Raw genomic sequence first — 20,192 nt, forward strand, 5'->3', positions numbered from 1 at the left:
TTTCAAGAGTTTTATTATGAAAAATTAAATATAACGATTTTGAGTTTTCTCTGTCTTTCAGATAACAACTCACACCCCGATTCTAAATACATTTTTTTTGTATGGGGGTTTTGTACAACCAGTAGCTATACTATAACTTGTAATAAACAGACATATCATGTTTGTTGACATAAACGCGTCTTTCTGTTTGTTAGTTACCACATTCAAATGCCTGTATCAAATTAGAATATCCCGATCTTCTGATGAAACATTCTTTGTTGTATTGTTTATATACATATATATATATATATATTATTCTTTTCAAATGTTGGTAAATATTAAATTAAGTAATCTAACAATATGCTTACCCTTCCGGTGCACTCAGTCACCTTATCGGTAATTGGTTTTGTACAATATTGGTTTTTCTTATTAGTGATTTCTTTTCATTCTTTTTGTATTGTTCTTTCATTTTGTCTTGTATACTAATGGTTCGATTTTTGATTTTGTCTCTGATATAGACCCTCTAAGCGTGCCTTACAAAGGTGCCCTTGATAGAATATTTATCGGAAAATGACTGTATTTATGTTCATTTTTATTTCAAATACCATAGATGAATATAATAAGACAGGCAAGGAACTAAATACATATGCAATGTATTTATGAAGTTGGCCAAGCGATTGTACAGGAATGGCCCATGTGATTGTACAGTAAACTCGAAAGCGACTGTACAGTCAATAAAATATCCAACATTAATATAATGACGGATTTGAATTTTACTGGGACAATGGCTTTTAAACTTTTAGACAGGTAAGACTATATCAGAAAAGGTACATATGAAAATTATGGTAGCAACAATTGGTTTTTCAATGTTTTTCTGATATTTTTTTATTGCTGTTGTGTGACAGTTTTTATCGATTTACTCGGAGCTCCATCATTCTAAGGAAATCGTTTGGATGCATGTATCGTTTTTATTATTTGATTGGTTCATATTTACATATGGAATGTTTTAGGTAGACTGTTATATAGTAATATTTGAGTTCATCAAACTTTCCATTTAGCAACTTGTTATTTTTGCGAATGTCGAAGCCTCGCTTGACAGTCTCCCGCATGACCAAAAAATTAAACAAACCGTACAGTTCCGTTCCCACACTGTGGCCATGGCGTTGTCAGTTCATTTTCGACTGATGAATTTGAATGTTCCTCTTGTATCTTTCGCCTATGATCTAAAACACAAGATAACTAGTTTGATGGTAAACCCTTTAAAATATTATCTCTTATAGTTTTCAAATGAGAATTTGTGATTGATCCCGGCTTAAAATTTGTTGTGATCATCAAAATTCGTATCACATGCAAAGGAGGTCGAAAATACCCGAAAACATTTTGTTGGACATTAATTAAATTCAATAGTTTATTTTTAAAAACACAGATTTTACAAATCATAGGAAACAGACAACAGAAATAAATATTAATCTAGTTAATAAATAATATCACAAAAATTAGTTTCACATAAAAATTAAATATACAGACGACAAAATGTGTGTATAAAATAGTATGGAAGTTATAAATTAAATAGTTTTGGATTTTTAAAACATGAAAAATTGATATATTATAATATAAATAAGAATTCTTAAACAATCATATTAAAATAAAATAAGTCGAGGATGCTTTTGAAGTTTGTTTAAAAAATAGTAGAATACGAAAACATTATATGACAAAATTCTGATAAGTTTTGTTCTCATAAAGACCACGTAACGATCTGTAGTTTCCATCTATAAGATTTCTGGTGTCCGTGACCGTATTTGCATAGTTCAGTTACTTCTTAAAAAAGTATATCATTTATCTTGGAATTTTTGAATTATTACTTCGTTAATCGTCTTACCTTGATTTTATTTCATGGTTTATTGACCAAGGTTTAGTTTTCGTGTAAGGTCCTTTTCAAAGATTATATAAGCAATATATCAACGTTTTTTGATTTATAGAATGATTGATAGGTTTTCCTGTCCGATTAGCAAGGTTGATCTGATCTTTACCTCATTGTATGATTCATTGGTTACGGTTAAGTGTTTATAGCTTTGTCCGTTTCTCAGATATAGATATAGATAATAGAAATTGATTTTACACATGTTGAGAATAGAATTATTGTAATTTGTACACATCTGGTCGGCAGGGTTTCTATAACAATGGTTTAATTTTTTTGGTTTATTTGTCAACATTAATATTTCGTGATAAGTTTGAAACTAAGATGCGAGCAAATTATTTTATAGACTATTTATTTGTTAAGTAAATTAATTTGAACAATGTGTGGAATTTTGCATGAGACGTTTTCGGTCGTTTCTTCACGCACAACATCAGGCGTCAATTGAAGAACATTTCTAACAATTTAAAGTAACAAAAATACATAAATTTGAATTTAAAATATTTACGGTAGCACAAACTGTTTATATACTGGCTTCATAATGCACAAATCACTGTAGTATTAAATCATTAAAAAACATATTAATACAAGTATCTTGCAAAATTGCTCAAACAAACTTTTTGTAATTTTGTCATTTTTTGTCATGTACAGCAAAATTTTAATTACTTTTGATGTAAAGTTATTATTTTTATTAAATCCTTGTATACTAAAGCCCCAAAAAGCTCGATAGTTTTAATCAATACACAATATACAAAAATTAATAAGATATCACAAATTCCAAAAGCGTTGCCTCCTTTTTCACGAAAACTAGCACTGTTGACTCTGATGGAAACCTATGTGTTGTCTTGTGATATTGTAAATGAGCTTACAAAACTTTTCCCAAATAAAAAGCAATAATAACATAAATAAAGCGAAGCAAATCTGCATCAACTCTCTTTCAATGTATGACTAAATCAATTAAATTGATTCTGGAATAGACACAATATACGCAATAAGTAGTCATACAGTCAAATCACATAATTCATTTCATTATGAAAGGCATCATATGCAAAAATACACAGTTTATTTGCAATTCTCACTGTTTTAGTAATGAATGAGTGGTGTCAATTGTGAATCACACTTTGAAAGCTAATGGTTACTGAGAAGTAATGAAAACCGAGGTCCAAATGAAAGTTGCAATAGATCACGTCATACACATGTATGTATTAAATAATACTCATAAATATGTGACAGTTAACAATTTCTGTACAGTTATGAATGTAAAGAGTAATATTTTTATAAGTATGAAAACTGCAGATGATTATAACTGCTAAGCAGGCTGGATACAAATCGATGGAATGTAACCTTCCAAAAGAACTTCTTGGAATTTGTTTGCAAAATTATTGAATTTGTTTTTGGACTCTTGATCAGCAAAGGGAGGTATAAACGGATCCCGTTGAAACTGTTGCCGTAAATCAATAATTTGATTTGGTTGAAGCATATTTGTATTTATCATCACTACTTGTCCAGGCTTGACTGAATTTAACACAAAACAATTTTGTAATACATTTCGATCTCCACATGTTGAGATATATTTCGACATGCTTCCCCAACTTCCGTTTAGAACATGCTGAAAGACAGATACAGGAGATGCATGATCTTTTGCAGACAGGCCTAATGTGTAATTTTCATCTTCTCTAAGTAATCTGTAGACAAACATTTTCCTCTGTTTCTTGTCTGCAAGAAAAATAAATGCTTTACATTTGATAGAACAAAATGTATTTGACTGCAACATAGGGACAAATAATGTACTTTCATCTCTTTATCTCAAGAGGTTTTGGTTTGAGGTTGCAAAAGGTTATGTAACTTCAACCAACAGCTTTACCTATAAGTTGTTTGCTTGTCGTATGTTAAAGGCGTTAAGAACTTGGATTGCATCAACGTCGATTAAACATCAAAATATTGTAAAATTAAACAAAACAAAATCTAGAGAGCATTATGAAATCTTCAAGAATAGTAAAAATGCACGCACAAGATAAATGACTCAAAATTGTCCTAAGGAACTAATTATCAATGTTCTAACCTTCGGGCAATTGCCTTGAATTGGTGCAACCGTTTTAACGAACAACTAGCAGATATTAAAACGGTAACACGTAATGATTATTATTTGTTAAACCAAATCAATTACGATTTGGTAGTCAATTATGTTCCCAGAGGATTGTAATATTATGCATATTATTTATAATATTGCTAAAAAAGTAATCAAATGCTACCTAACACCACTCTTTGTCTTGGTAAAATTATTTGAAAATCTCATTTCATATAATAGTATTATGTAAATTAATGACTAGTGATATGTTATTTACATAAAACATAGGAAATGGTATGAAAAAATCTTGTATACTATTAATGCAGATTAAGCAAAGGGTGTGCGTTATAATGGATCCGTTTTGACTATCAACACTTATTCACGTGAGCACAACGCTACATACTATACCAATATATTCATTGATTTGGTCTGGAATACTCATACTTCGTTCTTATTCAACCCGGACTCTAAACTTCAGTATATAATTTCTTCATTTCGTGACGTGTTCATGATTCCATTAGTAATTCAAAATCATAGAATCTTAACCAAGTCATTAGGCAACCAATCACAAATAACTTTTTTGAGTAATAATTTCAAGACGGCGTGTATATCGTCTGAAGCTTAATAGCTTCATTTCGTGAAGCGGAGCAAACGTGTTGTTAATTAGGTTTCATCAAAACAAAATGAAAACAAAGTATAATTTCTACTTTATTTACGTTTGAATTTAAAAAAAAAAATAAGATAGAAATGTAATAAAAAGAATAACTAATTCCAAGAGTTCAAATATCGAAAATCTTTTCAACTCGTATCGAACTACGTGCATTCTGAATTTGTTTAATTGTTTGGCTGATGTTTTATTCTTTCGCTTGTCTACGAACGATGTTGTCAATGTTCTTTCGCACAATTTTCAATTCTATCGGGCTGTTTGTCGCAATAATAACATTTAATTCCTTTATGGAACGCCAAAACTGTCTTATTATGCCCATTTTCATTATCTGATGTGCATTTACCTGTATATGATGTGCACTTGTCATTATATGATGTGCAAAAACCTTTATATGATGTGCAAATATCCTTATATGATGTGCAAATATCCTTATATGATGTGCAAATATCCTGATATGATGTGGAAATATACTAATACGATGTTCAAATATACTTATATGATGTGCAAATATACTTATATGTTGTGCATAAATCCTTATATGATGTGCAAAAATGTTGTGCAAACATACTTATATGATGTGCAAACATCATTATATGATGTGCAAATGTACTTATCTGATGTGCAAAGATCCTTATATGATGTGCCAATATGCTTATATAATGTGCAAATATCCTTATACGATTTATATGATGTGGTTGTGTCATTATATTATGTGCTTGTAACATTATATGATGTGGTTCGGTTTGCTTCATTATATGATGTCAAAACGTCCTTAAATGATGTGCTTTCATCGTTGTCATGGTCAATGAACATGATTACGATTAGAACTATTACTGTCTACGTTATAACTGATTCCGATCTGCTTCTCCGGAATTACTATAAACCCGGCCCAAATCTGTAGCTATCGGTTGGAAAAGAGATAAACATTGGCACGTTGGTACCTCGTTTCAAAGATGAAAAAATCACATCTTATATAATTGGTGGACAATTGTCAAAATATGAATTGCAAAGTTTAGGTTTAATCGATGGGTCTACTGTAATGAACATACGTTCAAATATTTGATCTACCAGAGGATACTCTGCATTTTGTTTTTGAATGCCAGTTTACTGTTTCTGACCTAACTGCTCCAGCCAAGTATCAGCTTCCGAAAGTGCACTTTATAGAAAAAATGAGACATTGCAATTTAACAAAAATCAATGTTTCAAACATTTCAGAGGAAGATTTAGATCAATAAATACAGGAGATAGTTGAAAAATATGCCGGTTGCGGCGAAAATATGATAAAATAACTTTTATTGCAAAAGACTCCAATTAAATCACAGTAATTTTTAAAAGTACTTCATAACAATAGCTATGAAATTATCTACTCATGCATATGATTGATTGATTGATTGATTATTAATTGGTTAATTGATTGGTGTAAAACGCCACTTTCAACACCATCGTGCTATTTCGTGGCGGTCAGTTTATATTGTTGGAATAAGCCGTAGTGCCCGAAGAGAACCACCGACCTTCGGTAGGAAAACTGACAATTCTAGTCTATTAAGATTGGAGTGGAGCTTACCTGTCACTGGCGGAATTCTATTGATACAGTAGTTCGTCTACTTAGACCACTCGGCTACCGAGGCCCCGTTATGGACGAAAGGAGATATGAGATGAACTTCAACTCAGTGCATTATATTTGTTATAATGTTTTCGTGCATTTTGTTTACAGCTTCAACTAGATAATGATGGATGGATTCTTAACGCCCAACGGCAAATTAATATGCATATTCAGGACGAGAACATGTTAATGTAATATGAATATTTACCCTGCTTTGTACTAGACCGACACGCTGAGCCGGATTTTTAATGTGCTAGTTCACAAGGAAACAGTCCACAGGAAGAGATGTCACCTTACCCGGACACATTATTCTAATTCCGAGCCGATCAATCTTAGCTCTTACTCTTTAATGCCGCCTGCTTAGCGGTGAAGCAAGCAACTACCAATTTTAAAGTCTTTGGTTTGACCCGGCCGGAGTTCGAACTCGCGTCCTCCCACACACGAGGCGAACACGCTACCACCGAGGCCGTGCTTCATCTAGACAGTTACCCACAATATAAAAGGCTTCTCAAGAATCAAGGAATCGAACTGTAAACAGGGCTAAGGTACCGACCATTGATTTTTTTTAGGGGGGGGGGGGGGTATGTTTTTTTTTAAATGTTTAATTCCAAATTTCTTGAAAAAAAACTTAATTTATTTCAGAAGGGAAGCAAACATTATTTGTTTCCATTGAAAATGAGGGGAAAAATAAAACATTATTGACATTAAAAAAATTACCTTGTTGTTAAAAAAAAAGTATATTTTTTATCAAAGTCGAAAAATATGTTTGTCCTGAGTACAAGGAAATACACATGCTCCCGCTAATAAAAGATGAATAGTCGGTGCCTAACCAATCTGATTAAGATAAATATTAATAAATCTTTCAAAGAACAATGTATTGAAAATCCTATACAAAAGACCATCATTTAATTTCGATTGGTAAAATATAATTCAACCAGAGTCAATCTTTTTTTTTTAAATCCTCTTCACTGAAACTGCAAAGCTATATGTTTGGAAACTCTATATGAGTAATGATGAGTAGACCCCTTTCAACGATTACCATTCACTATTGATGGGTTGCCGAAACTGGTCACAATGGCACATAGTTTCCATTGAAAAATAACGGAGAAATAGTAATATATTAAACCACCTTTCATTCAAAAAATTGCGTAGAATGTCAAGCTCTATATCTACATGTACATTCTATTTCCACCTAATTTATTCCGGCGATGAATCCTTGTAGGAGTTTTTGGCTTTAAATAATAGTTTTCGGGTAGAAACTGTAAACAGTTGAAACGGTGCATGTGGTGAGCAATACATGATCTAGAGCCCTACCTTTCATATCCAGTATCTTATTCTTAATTTTAACACATTTGTTCGAGTCAAAAATAATGTTTTGTAAATACTTGTCCCTCTAAACATTCAAAAATTGTGAACCCTTGAATAATTTTTTTTTTTCGATAGAGGGAGATTCAGTTTGCAGCGGCGGCTTTTAATATTTTGCGTTTATCTTGAAAAACTATAATAGATTAAAATCTTAAATAATAGTGCAATGAAAACAGTCGGAATATGCTCTATAGTAAAGGTCCCATTTGGTCAATTTGGGCTCATATGCGTTTTCTTGTTTTAATGCATATTATCTTGATAACTTATTTATAGAGAAACCTTTCCTTGCAAAATGGTATATACAAGAACTGATTTGCAAATAAATAATTAAACATGACTGAAATTATAAATCAACTACTAAGGGTAATTTTTTTTCGTTGGGAGGGGGGATGTGGGAGGAAACATGGGAATTTCTTTTATTTTTTCAAGTCCCCACCATAAAGAACAAAAATAAATTCAAGACCCCACTTTCCATAGACATAAACATGCCTGTCATTCAAACAATAAAAGATGGATAATAGACATGAAAACACTGATGATATCTCCTCACACATATTTTAATTGCGATGATGCTGAAATGATCCAATTCTGACGCTATATTTTATACTTAAAATAGCAATAGAAAGTTTAATTTGGACCCTTTGGACCTTATTTTTGACCAATTTGAAAACGAGGCCCAAAATAAAAAATCTTAATACACAGTTAGATTCTGCATATCAAAGAACCACAATAATTCATTTTTTGATGAAATCAAACAAAGTTTAATTTGAACCTTTGGACCAATTTGAAAACGGGGATCAAAATAAAAAAAAATCTAAATACACTATTAGATTCGGCATATCAAAGAACCCATTTAATTCCATTTTTGATGAAATCAAACAAAGATTAATTTAGGACCCTTTGAACCTCAATTTTGGACCAATTTAAAAACGGGGCTAAAATTAAAAATCTAATTACACGGTTAGATTCAGCATATGCATATATATAAAACTCCAAGAATTCAAGACTTTAGATTAAATCCCATTGAAATTGGTCAAGAAATAAGCAGTTTATACAGTATTAGAAAAGTAATGTTTTTGGCAACTAATTCCTTAACGGTTAAGGCCATAAACCCCAAAATAAATCCCAAACTTCCTTTTTTGGAATGGAACCTTGTGGTACAAGTTCAAAGAGATCCATACACTTATACAAAAAAGATTTTCCGGAAACAAGAAAAATGCTTGTTTTTTGCCCCTAATTCCTAAACAGTTAAGACAATAACCCAAAAAAATCAATCCCAAACTTCCTTTTTTAGTATGGAACCTTGTGGTACAATTTGATAGAGATCCATACACTAATACTCAAGTTATTGTCTGGAAACCAAATGTCTTCAGACGACGACGACATCGTCATACCATTATACGACCACAAATTCATGAATATGAAAAACTGAATACCACCTTTCCATTCCAAACAAATTTCAAGGCTGCCCTTAATTTCCTCCTATCCCCTCTTTTTGGGGTTATAAATGACCGGTCTCTTGAAAAAAGTAAAATGTATAAACTTGAAAAGCCAAAATGATCAGCTAGGCAAAATGTACAAAAAATTATCATACATGTATCAACTTCTTATAGAAGAAACTGTCTCTATAAGACATTTTAAATTGAAACAAACTATTTTGTTTGCTTCCCTTCTGAAACAAATAATGTCTTTTTCAAGATATTTGGAATCAAAACTTTAAAAAAACATGCCCCCTCCCCGCCACCCCCCTCCCAAAAAAAAAGATGAATGGTCGGTATATTAGCCCTGTTTACAGTTCTTGAGTCTGGAGATGTATGCACCGAGTTGAAGAACTTCATATCTCGCATATCTCTTTCATCAATACCAGAGCCGAGTGGTCTAAGTAGTCGAAGTACTGTATCACTAGCCTGTAAACACTTAGGTTGTGAGTTCGAATCCCACACAAGAAGGCAGGTACGCTCGACTTCAATCTTATTTAACTAGAATTGTCAGTTTTCCTACCGAAGGTCGGTGGTTCTCTCCGGCCACTACGGATTCCTCAAACAATATAAACTGACCGCCTCGAAATAGCACGATAGTGCTGAAAGTGGCGTTAAACACTAAATATTCAATCAATCATCACTATCAGTGTACTTATGCATGAGTAGAAAATTTTATAGCTTTTGTTATGAAATACTTTAAAAATGACTGTGATTTAATTGTTATAGGAAATGAATTAGGCTAAATCGGCAATTCACAAATAGGGAATACATATACCGGTATAGCTGTCTTTTGCAATAAAAGTTGTTCTATCATATCTTCGCCACAGCCGGGAAATTCTTCAACTAGCTCCTGTTTTAATGGATCCAAATCTTCCTCCGAAATGTTTGAAACATGGAATTTTGTTAAATTGTACTGTCTTATTTTTTCTATAAATTGCACCTTCGGAAGCTGATACGAGGCTGGAGCTGCTAGATCAGAAACAGTAAACTAGCATTCAAAAATAAAATGCAGAGTATCCTCTGGTAGATCAAATATTTGAACTCCAGGTGCTCAATACACAGTCGAGCACCCACAATCTAATAACTGTAATCGTATGTTCATTATTGTAGATTCATCGATTAAACCTTAACTTTGCAATTCATATTTTGACAATTTTCCAAAAATATAAGATGTGAATTTTTCATCTTTAAAACGTGGTACCAATGTGCCAATGTTTATCTTTTTTAAAATCTCAACCATTTTCCAAACGATAGCTACAGATTTGTGCCGGGTTTATAGTTATTTCGGAGAAGCAGATCGGAATAAGTTATGACTTAGACAGTAATCGTTATAATCGTAATCATGTTCATTCACCATAACAACGATGAAAGCACATCATATAGGGACGTTTTGACATCATATAATGAAGTAAACCGAACCACATCATATAATGTTACAAACACATAATATAATGTTACAAACACATAATATAATGACACAACCACATCATATAAAGATGTTTGCACATAATAAAAGGGAAAATGCACATCATGTAAGGATATTTGCATATCATATAAGTATATTTTCACATCGTACAAGTATATTTGCACATCATATAAGTATATTTCCACATCATATATGGATCTTTGCACATCATATAAGTACATTTGCACATCATATAAGGATATTTGCACATCATATAAGTATGTTTGCATATCATATAAGTATATTTGCACATCATATAAGAATGTATGCACATCATATATTTGCACATCATATAATAAAATTGAGAATGGAAATGGGAAATGTGTCAAAGAGACAACAACCCGACCAAAGAGCAGATAACAGCCTTAGGCCACCAATGGGTCTTCAACACAACGATAAAATCCCGCACCTGGAGGCGGGCTTCAGCTGGCCCTAAAACAAAATGTGTAGTAGTTCAGTGAAAATGGACACTAAACTCCGAAACATATAAATGAACTAAAATAAAAAAAAAAACATACATGACTAAAAAAGGCCAGAGGCTCTTGACTTGGGACAGGCGCAAACATGCGACGGGGTTAAACATGTTTTGTGAGATCTCAACCTCCCACTATACCTCTAGCTAATGTAGAATAAACAAAGACACAGCAATACACACAGAAAAACTCAGTTAAAAAGAAGTCCGAATCCGATGTCAGAATAGGTAACAGAAGAAACTAAGAAAAATGACAGTAATACATAAATTAACAAAAGACTACTAGCAGTTACTGACTTGCCAGCTCCAGACCACAATTATACTGATTGAAAAATTATGTCTTCAACACAATCCCTCTCGTTAGGTGTTTAGTATCATACCATCATAAAATATATGAGAAGAAAATATCCCGTATCATGTCAACAACTGGTTTTAGAATAAATGTGTTTATTTCCGATGCAAAGACACTATGAGTGAATCAATATTTATTCCAAAATATGCCATCTTTAATGACCTGACAACAGTATCGTAACGATATCCCTTCTGGATAAGTCTGTTTAAAGGTTTGGTTAGCTTTTGAGGTGAATGACGACATTTGTGTGCTTTTTATAGAATATTACCATAACAGATTGGATGTGAAATACCTGAACGTATAAGATGTCTGCATGTTGATTTATATTTACGAATGAAGTATATTTACAAATCAAGTAAGTATATTTGCACATCATATAAGGATCTTTGCACATCATATAAGTATATTTGCACATCATATAAGTATATTTGCACATCATATAAGGTTGTTTGCACATCATATAAGGATATTTGTACATCATATAAGGATATTTGCACACCATATAAAGGTAGATGCACATCATATAATGAATATGGGCATACTAAGACAGTTTTAGCGTTCCATATTCCTTTAAATTTGACGCCGAACATAATACAATTATTTCACTCTTAAGTATGAACATACGGAGTACAGAGTACATGTCACCTGACGAGAAAAATGAAAAAACAAAACTATAGAAAGCAATAAACAATCTCTAACAATAAACATGTATCTTCGATATTTCAAGCTGTTAAAGGACTTCAATAGATTCGACTTTGGCAACAAACGATCGATATGAAACAGTTGTTCTATAAACATCGCAAGCAAATGCAAACCGTGATAGATTTGAAAAATCAACGAGTGTTCAAAATTGACATTATGAACAAGAGTGTTTTATTGACAAATCTATTATCTTATGTTTTTCTTTTACAAACACTTATCAGAGTAAATATATGTAATTTATTTGCAGTGTTTGGTGCTTTTTATTATGTTACTATGTAGGGCTTGTATGTGTCAGAAATCTACATCACCTCACACTATAATTTAGCTAACAGTTTCAATTAATAAGATATCCAAATATAATATAATTATCTACTGTCCATAGCGGTAAAATAATAGTTCGTTCTTTTATCAAACATCACGAAACTCTTACGATAGCGTGCTTTACTCAAATGTGAGAGACCGTCGATTCTTTTCCCTACCAAGTCAAAATTTTAACATTTAGATTATTATTTATTTATTGCTCCGCTAAGCAAACCGCAATTAAGGCTACCTTGTAGAGATTGTTGCCATTTTACATCATTTATTTTGTCCTTCTTTGATTGTCATATTTCTAAGTCATATTTTTAAAATGTGAAAAAATAGGACGACACATATTTCGAATGAATGTTACACACAAATGAAAATATTAACTTAACATGAAAACCAAATTAAACAATTTATATTATTATATAGAATTCAATTAAAAAGTCAATAGCACTAAAGCAATTTTCATGCTAATTTTGAACTCAATTTGGATAAAACAGTTAAGGATTCATGAACTTCAGGTCAGTTGTCGTGGATAAAAGGTTTCATCCATTAGTTATTGTACATCAATTAGAAGTACATGTACGTGGTTAGTATGTTAAAGCTCACAGCATAAAACCAGGTTTAATCCACCATTTTATACATGACAGTTGTTTTTCATTCGTTTGATGTTTGAGTTTTTGATTTTGCCATTTGATTAGGAACTTTCTGTTTTGAATTTTCCTTGGAGTTCGGTATTTTTGTTATTTTACTTTTTACTTTCATATTAAGTTGACAATGATTTTTAAAAAAATCATATATAGTTTAAATAAAATCAGGAAGTTAAAGCACTTTGACAAAAGTACAAAATTCTTACTTTCCTTTTCGATTGGAGGAAGAAATATGTCGGTCACAAAAAATGTATAGTTGATATAAAAAAAATCATAAACACATTAAATTTATATACATAAAATATCAAAACTGTTCCTCTTCCAAATTTAAGCGAATCTCGTACTTTTCTGCAAATTTCATAGTTATCGCGACGACAACAGATTTTTAAAACATACAACCGTATGTATTCCGAAACAAAGACGACCGATGATCATTTAACATCCTCTCAATATTGACGCGAACCAATTAGAAAACTTGTGGTAACCAAATATATTATACATAAACAATTATACTACTAACTGGAGATACAAACATACATAGTATTGATGACGATATTTATCCGCTTGACATATTTTAAAACTGTAAATATGATTTGTCTGTGGTCAATTTAAAAATTTGAAACTTTATCTAGTAATAAGGATATCATGCATGCACTAATCATACAATACGAGATACACGAGATATGTAAAGGCAGATTGTATGTTACTGCTCGAGAATTGGACGTTGACTGCATGTAGTTGTACAGAAATCATCGTTTTAATCGAAGACTCTAGTCTGTAGTTGCCAATCAATGGCAGTTTCAAGCTGGAGATCCAATATAGCATTCTTTGTTGTGCATAAATTTCACGACAGCATATACAGGGATGTATACGATTTAAGTACAGGTCTTCTTGTTTTTGCATTTCCTAAGTCAGCAGTCTGTAAATCAGGCCACGTGGTTATCTTTGGTTGCTTTTTACTATATTTGTTTTTCGTTTATTATTTTGTATTTGCATACATAAGGCATTCGATTTTCTGTTTCAAATTAAATTACAATTAGTCATGCAGGAAACTTTTTGTTGCTACTATTCAACATGAGTGTCGCTAATTGTTGAAAGCTGTACCGCGTTCTACGGTTGTTTGAATTCTCTGATGGAAAGTGAACTCATTTGAAATAATACCACATCTCCATTAATTAATAATTAAAGACAAATATTGTACTACTTTTCGGAATTATTGTTTTTCAGTGCCCTTAAAGTTCGACATCGCTTTGGCTTTCTAAATGGGTTGTGTTGGGAGACTAAAACGCGCGTCTTCCGTTCAATTAGTACGCCTGGTATCTTTGGTGAGTCAATACAGCCATTGAGATGATCACCGAGGGTATCACAAGCCTAGACTAATCTTTTAATACATATGATGCTTTTATTTATAGAATGTGTAATGTCGTAGTATGTTCAAAAATTGGTTTTATCAAGACATTGTATAGATAGTTGCTTCAACACTTTGTCACAAATGACCGCAGATATGTTCAAAAAGCGTGGCGGAAGTTACCGAAGGGATATTCAAACTCATAATTATAAGACAGAATAGAGACTACGAAAAGACGAACAACAGTCAACAAAACACAACACAGAAAACTGAAAACTGAACAAGGTCTCAGGTGGTCCAAAGGGTAGAACAGTCATAACCTCAATCCCGTCCTCTTTGCTTGATTATGACATTGTGGAATGAGAACATTCACCGAATTTGTACAGGGAACCACATGCGGAACAAGATTCACAACCCTTCAGGAGCACTTGAGATCACCCAACGATTGTGTTTGTATTGCCACGTCTTCAGTTTTCTATGTAGTATTTTTTTTACTTGTTTTTTTTTCTAGCCGTTTTATGTTTTTGCCAATGCGTTGTCAGTGTCCCCGAGGATATCATCAGATTAGTAGTCGGTACATCGGTCCTGACATGATTTATAACTAACATTTTTAAAATTGTCCACTTATAAATTATGAAATTATAAAGAAACTATAAGGTTTCAACTTTCTCAGGCAAATTGACCTCAGATGGATTTGGCTTTTTTTTGGGTCCTCCTTGGTCATGAAGCACTTCAACTGTTTCGGTTCTTATACATCCTTGGCTTTTATATATTCGGCTTTGAGCATTCCTCATGTTGTTGATGAAGGTAATCCAGAAAAAAAGAAGTCTATTTCCTTCAGAGCATAATGGTTATTACAGAAATAAGTGAGGTAAGTGGTTTGTACGTTTAAAACTACATAAAAAGTTTATCTACTTGATAATGAATTCAAGAAAAGTGGTAACAGTAATTAAAAAAGTCGGATGTCAGGGAAATTGATTTTATAACAATAAACTTACCAAAAAGAAGATTGCCCTATATCATTTACTTTCATTTTCAGTTTTAAGCAAGATTTAATTCGGTCATATGAATTGTAAGAATTATATATAGAATCAATAGATAATCAAATAATAATAATAACTTACCAAACTGAAAATATTCACAATTTACACCTACTAATTTAAAATGAAATAATCGTTTATTCGTATGCGAATGTAGTAGGCAATGTAGTATGTGATTCTAGTATGACGTGCTCATAATGCTTTATAAATAACTGCGTGATAAAGTTCGCGATATATCTATATTTAACGCAGACTCATATATGAACATTTTTATGGTTATTACAGTTTATTCCCACGTAAATCCACATGTATCGTAACCTATGAACAAATGTACAAACACTATGTCGATTACAAAACGGTTATTCACAACAAAAAAGTGGCTTGGAAACATGGAACATTTATAAAATGCAATTTTTAAAAAGTGAGCGTATTTCACGAATGATCTTGTCACATTAACGTCAATTCATAACATGACGTCAAACGTAAAATGGAGTTCTTTAGTAGGTGTTGTTTCATTTTCGATTCTATTGCATTAATTTCACATCTATGGATTTCATCAAGTATATATTATCTTTTTAATATTTGCAAATTTATTTACTTTTCTATTAGTTTAACATGCATGGACTATTTGCCACCTAACATTAAGCACCCAACAATACCTTTAATTTAATTGTTAGACGGTGGCTGAAATTTACAATGTATGTCTGATTTAATATAAGAAAAACTGACACTCAGCAACAAAACAGTAATTTATAGCCCGGATGTTTCTTTAAAACGGCCATTTTGATCTTAACACCATGTTGTAAGTCTAAACCTTAAAACGTTAAGTCCTGTTAAGAGTTACGTGCTTTAAATAATTTTTTGATTTTTTTCTTGTTGTAAATTCTGTACTGTTCAGACATTTGGCTTGCAGTGAATCTAATATTGTTCAGTAGCTTTTCAGACAATTTAGTATGTTGTTGTTTTATACATGCAGATAACAAAAATTAAAAAGCCTAAACATAGACTGAACCGATCTTTGTTGACTGCAGATGAAATGTCTGAACTGAAAGACTGAACAGGACATATGAACAACATGACGGATACATTTTATTTAGTGTAGAAACTTGTACATTTGGTTGGCTGTAAGAGTTGATTTATAAATAAGTAGTTCAAACATATTACAACATAAATTTATTTTTATTTCCCATCAGAAGACATTTTGGAAATAAAATGGATGTCGGGCTGTCGCGTTTAATTATGATTCCTTTCTGTGAGATTCTACATGCGAAAAGTCAGTCTGTTGCTATTGCCAAAATAGTATAATAATGTATCATGACTGAATATACAAAAAAATATGCTTTCTTGATTGTTAAGAGACACGTTTGTTTAATGAAGGTTTTATGTATACTTCGTGCCGAATAAACAAAACTAGTAAATCAATGAAATAAACATTGTACTGCTACTGTAGAACATAATTGCCAGTTAGTCAATAAAATATCAAACTTATTTTGAACATGTTAACATAAATAAAAAGATATGTACTTACTTAAAAGAATCAACTACAGCTTATTATATGGAAAATCGAGCTTAAGCTTATATCTTTTATTCAAATTTTCGGAAAATCACAATTGATATAAATTTATAAATAAACCTTTCTATTTATAATGGTCAATAATGAAGCTAAAAATACAAATTAACTTTTCCAATGCTATTTGTAGGTTTAAAAATAACCTTGTGTTTATCTGGGTCACGATAGACTGGTATTTCTTACATACCAGACGGAAAGTACTGTCTTTCCCATTTAATTATTTATACTCAGAAAGGAGAGTAAAGACAAGTTCAAGTACCACGTCTACCGATTCTATGAACTAGATTTTTAATTACAACCTGCACATGTGCTGCACTATTGGGGTGTCGGACAAATTGGGTGACGAACTATTGGGGTGTCGGACTAATTGGGTTTCAGACCAATGGGTTGTCGACATAGGGGTCGACCCCGTATACACAGTATTTATGATTTGAGCAGTTTGCGCAGAATATAAACAACAATGTCGTGTCATTTTTGAAGGGGAGATAACTGACAGTATCACAGCTACTAGGGGTAAATTCAGTAAAAAATCTCCCATTAACTTCAATGTAAAAACTTATATCTTTAATTAGTTTTATAACGTTTTTACCTTTAGAAATTAGAAGCTTTTACATATCATTCATTAAAGTACAAATGTAGCCCCATCTTTTGCAACCATCAAAACATAGGGTCATACCAATCATTGCAGCACAGGTCTTCAATTTGAAACTGAAAGCTCTCCCCTAAATGGGCGGTCCCTGATAACGTATATTTATTTACTGAATTTACCCCTATAAGAGACAATTCTTCCTCAAATCATACTTTTTTTGTATTAATTATGTAATTAAGCCTATTTTCAAGTTCAAGATTCAATACAATTTAAGATCCATAAAGGCTTAATTGTCAAAGTTAAAGGAAAATTTGTACTATAGCCCATATTGCGGCCAATGTGTATTTTGTACATAAAGTTGTATATTGAATGTTGTATAAAAAATATTGTAAAATATAGTGTTTAGTAAATACGAACTGTTTTCTGTGTTTGCTTGAACATATATTGCCAGTTTATCTTAGGAACATAAGTCATGATATATTTTGAGATTAATGTCTCTATATATGGAAGTTTTAATGAGTATACCCTGAAAATACCACACAAAGTTATTTCAAAGGCTTTTAAATGAGTGTCATACAAAAAAAGGTCAACAATAATATTTCCCTACACTAAATCTGTGTTTTAATATCTTATATAGATCATTTAAAGTGCACACATTTAACAATATGATCATTGTTTTTCGTTTTCGTATTTGCATACATAAGGCATTCGATTTTTCTGTTTTAAATTGATTTACAATTAGTTATGCAGGAAACCTTGTACTGCTACTATTCCACAAGAGTTTCACTCATTGTTGAAAGCTGTACCGCGTTCTACGGTTATTTGAATTCTCGTCCAGGTATCTGATGGAAAGTGAAATCATACCACATCTCCATTAATCAATAATTAAAAACAAATATTGTACCAATTTTCGGAATTATTGTTTTTCAGTGCACTTAAACTTCAACATCGCTTTGGCTTTCTAAATGGGTTGTGTTGGGAGACCAAAACGCGCGTCTTGCCTTCAATTAGTATGCCTGGTATCTTTAGTAAATCAATACATCAATTGAGATGATCACCGAGGGTATCACAAGCCTAGACTAATCTTTTAATACATGTGATACTTTTAGTTATAGAATGTGTAATGTCATATAATGTTCAACAATTGGTTTTATCAAGACATTGTATAGAGACTTGCGCCAACACTTTGTCACAAATGACCGCAGATATGTTCCAAAAGCGTGGCGGAAGATACCAAAGGGATATTCAAACTCATAATTATAAGACAGAATAGAGACTACGAAAAGACGAACAACAGTCAACAAAACACAACACAGAAAACTGAAGACTGAGCAACACGAACCCCTGTAATAACCGGGGGTTGTCTCAGGTGGTCCAAAGGGTAAAACAGTCATAATCTCAATCCCGTCCAGTTTTTAGTTGATTATGACATTAAGGAATGTTAATATTCACCGAATTTGTACAGGGAACCACATGCAGAACAGGATTCACTACCCTTCAGGAGCACTTGAGATCACCCAACGATTATGTATGTATTGCCACGTCTTCAGTTTTCTATGTAGTAGTTTTTTTACTTGTTTTTCTTTTCGCCGTTTTATGTTTTTGCCAATGCGTTGTCAGTTATGTCCCCGAAGACATCATCAGACTAGTAGTCGGTACATCGGTACTGACATGATTTATAGCTAGCATTTTTAAAATTGTCCATTTATGAATTGTGAAATTATAAAGAAACTAAGGTTTCAACTTTCTCAGTCAAATTTGACCTCGGATGGATTTGGCTATTTGTTTGGTCCTCCTTGGTCATGCAGCACTTCAACTGTTTCGGTTCTTATATATCCTTGGCTTTTATATATTCGGCTTTGAGCAATTACATGTTCCTGATGAAGGTAATCCAGAAAAAAAGAAGTCTATTTCCTTCAGAGCCTAATTGTTATTACAGAAATAAGTAAGGTAAGTGGTTTGTACGTTTAAAACTACACAAAAAGTTTATCTACTTGACAATGAATTCCAGAAAAGTGGTAACAGTAACTAAAAAAGTCGGATGTCAGGGAAATTGATTTTATAACAATAAACTTCCCAAAGGGAGATTGCATAATATCATTTTACTTTCATCTTCAGTTTTAAGCAAGATTTAATTCGGTCATATGAATTGTAAGAATTATATATATAGAATCAATAGATAATCAAATAATAATAATAACTTACCAAACTGAAAATATTCACAATTACCACCTACTAATTAGATTTGAAATGAAATAATCGTATATTCATATGTGAATGTAGTATGTGATTCTAATATGACGTGCTCCTAATGCTTTATAAATAACTGCGTGATAAAATTCGAGATATATCTATATTTAACGCAGACTCATATATGAACATGTTTATGGTTATTACAGTTTATTCCCACGTAAATCGACATGCATCGTAACCTATAAACAATTGTACAAACACTATGTCGATTACAAAACGGTTATTCACAACAAAAAAAGTGGCTGGGAAACATGGAACATTTATAAAATGCAATTTTTAAAAAGTGAGCGTATTTCACGAATGATCTTGTCACATTAACGTCAATTCAAAACATGACGTCATACGTAAAATGGAGTTCTTTAGTAGGTGT

General features: G+C 32.1%; 1 long non-coding RNA gene across 1 annotated transcript; it reads right to left on the bottom strand.

Annotated features, from left to right (window-relative positions):
- Positions 1-1,373: 1,373 nt before the first annotated feature.
- Positions 1,374-19,881, bottom strand: LOC127711699 (uncharacterized). Its single transcript, XR_007986849.1, has 2 exons — positions 19,775-19,881; positions 1,374-3,610 (listed from the first exon to the last, which is right to left on the bottom strand). It is a non-coding gene; the product is annotated as an uncharacterized LOC127711699 (long non-coding RNA).
- Between the last annotated feature and the right edge of the window lie 311 nt (positions 19,882-20,192).

Source organism: Mytilus californianus, unplaced genomic scaffold (genome assembly GCF_021869535.1).
Source record: "Mytilus californianus isolate M0D057914Y unplaced genomic scaffold, xbMytCali1.0.p SCAF_8, whole genome shotgun sequence".
Lineage (NCBI taxonomy): Eukaryota > Metazoa > Mollusca > Bivalvia > Mytilida > Mytilidae > Mytilus > Mytilus californianus.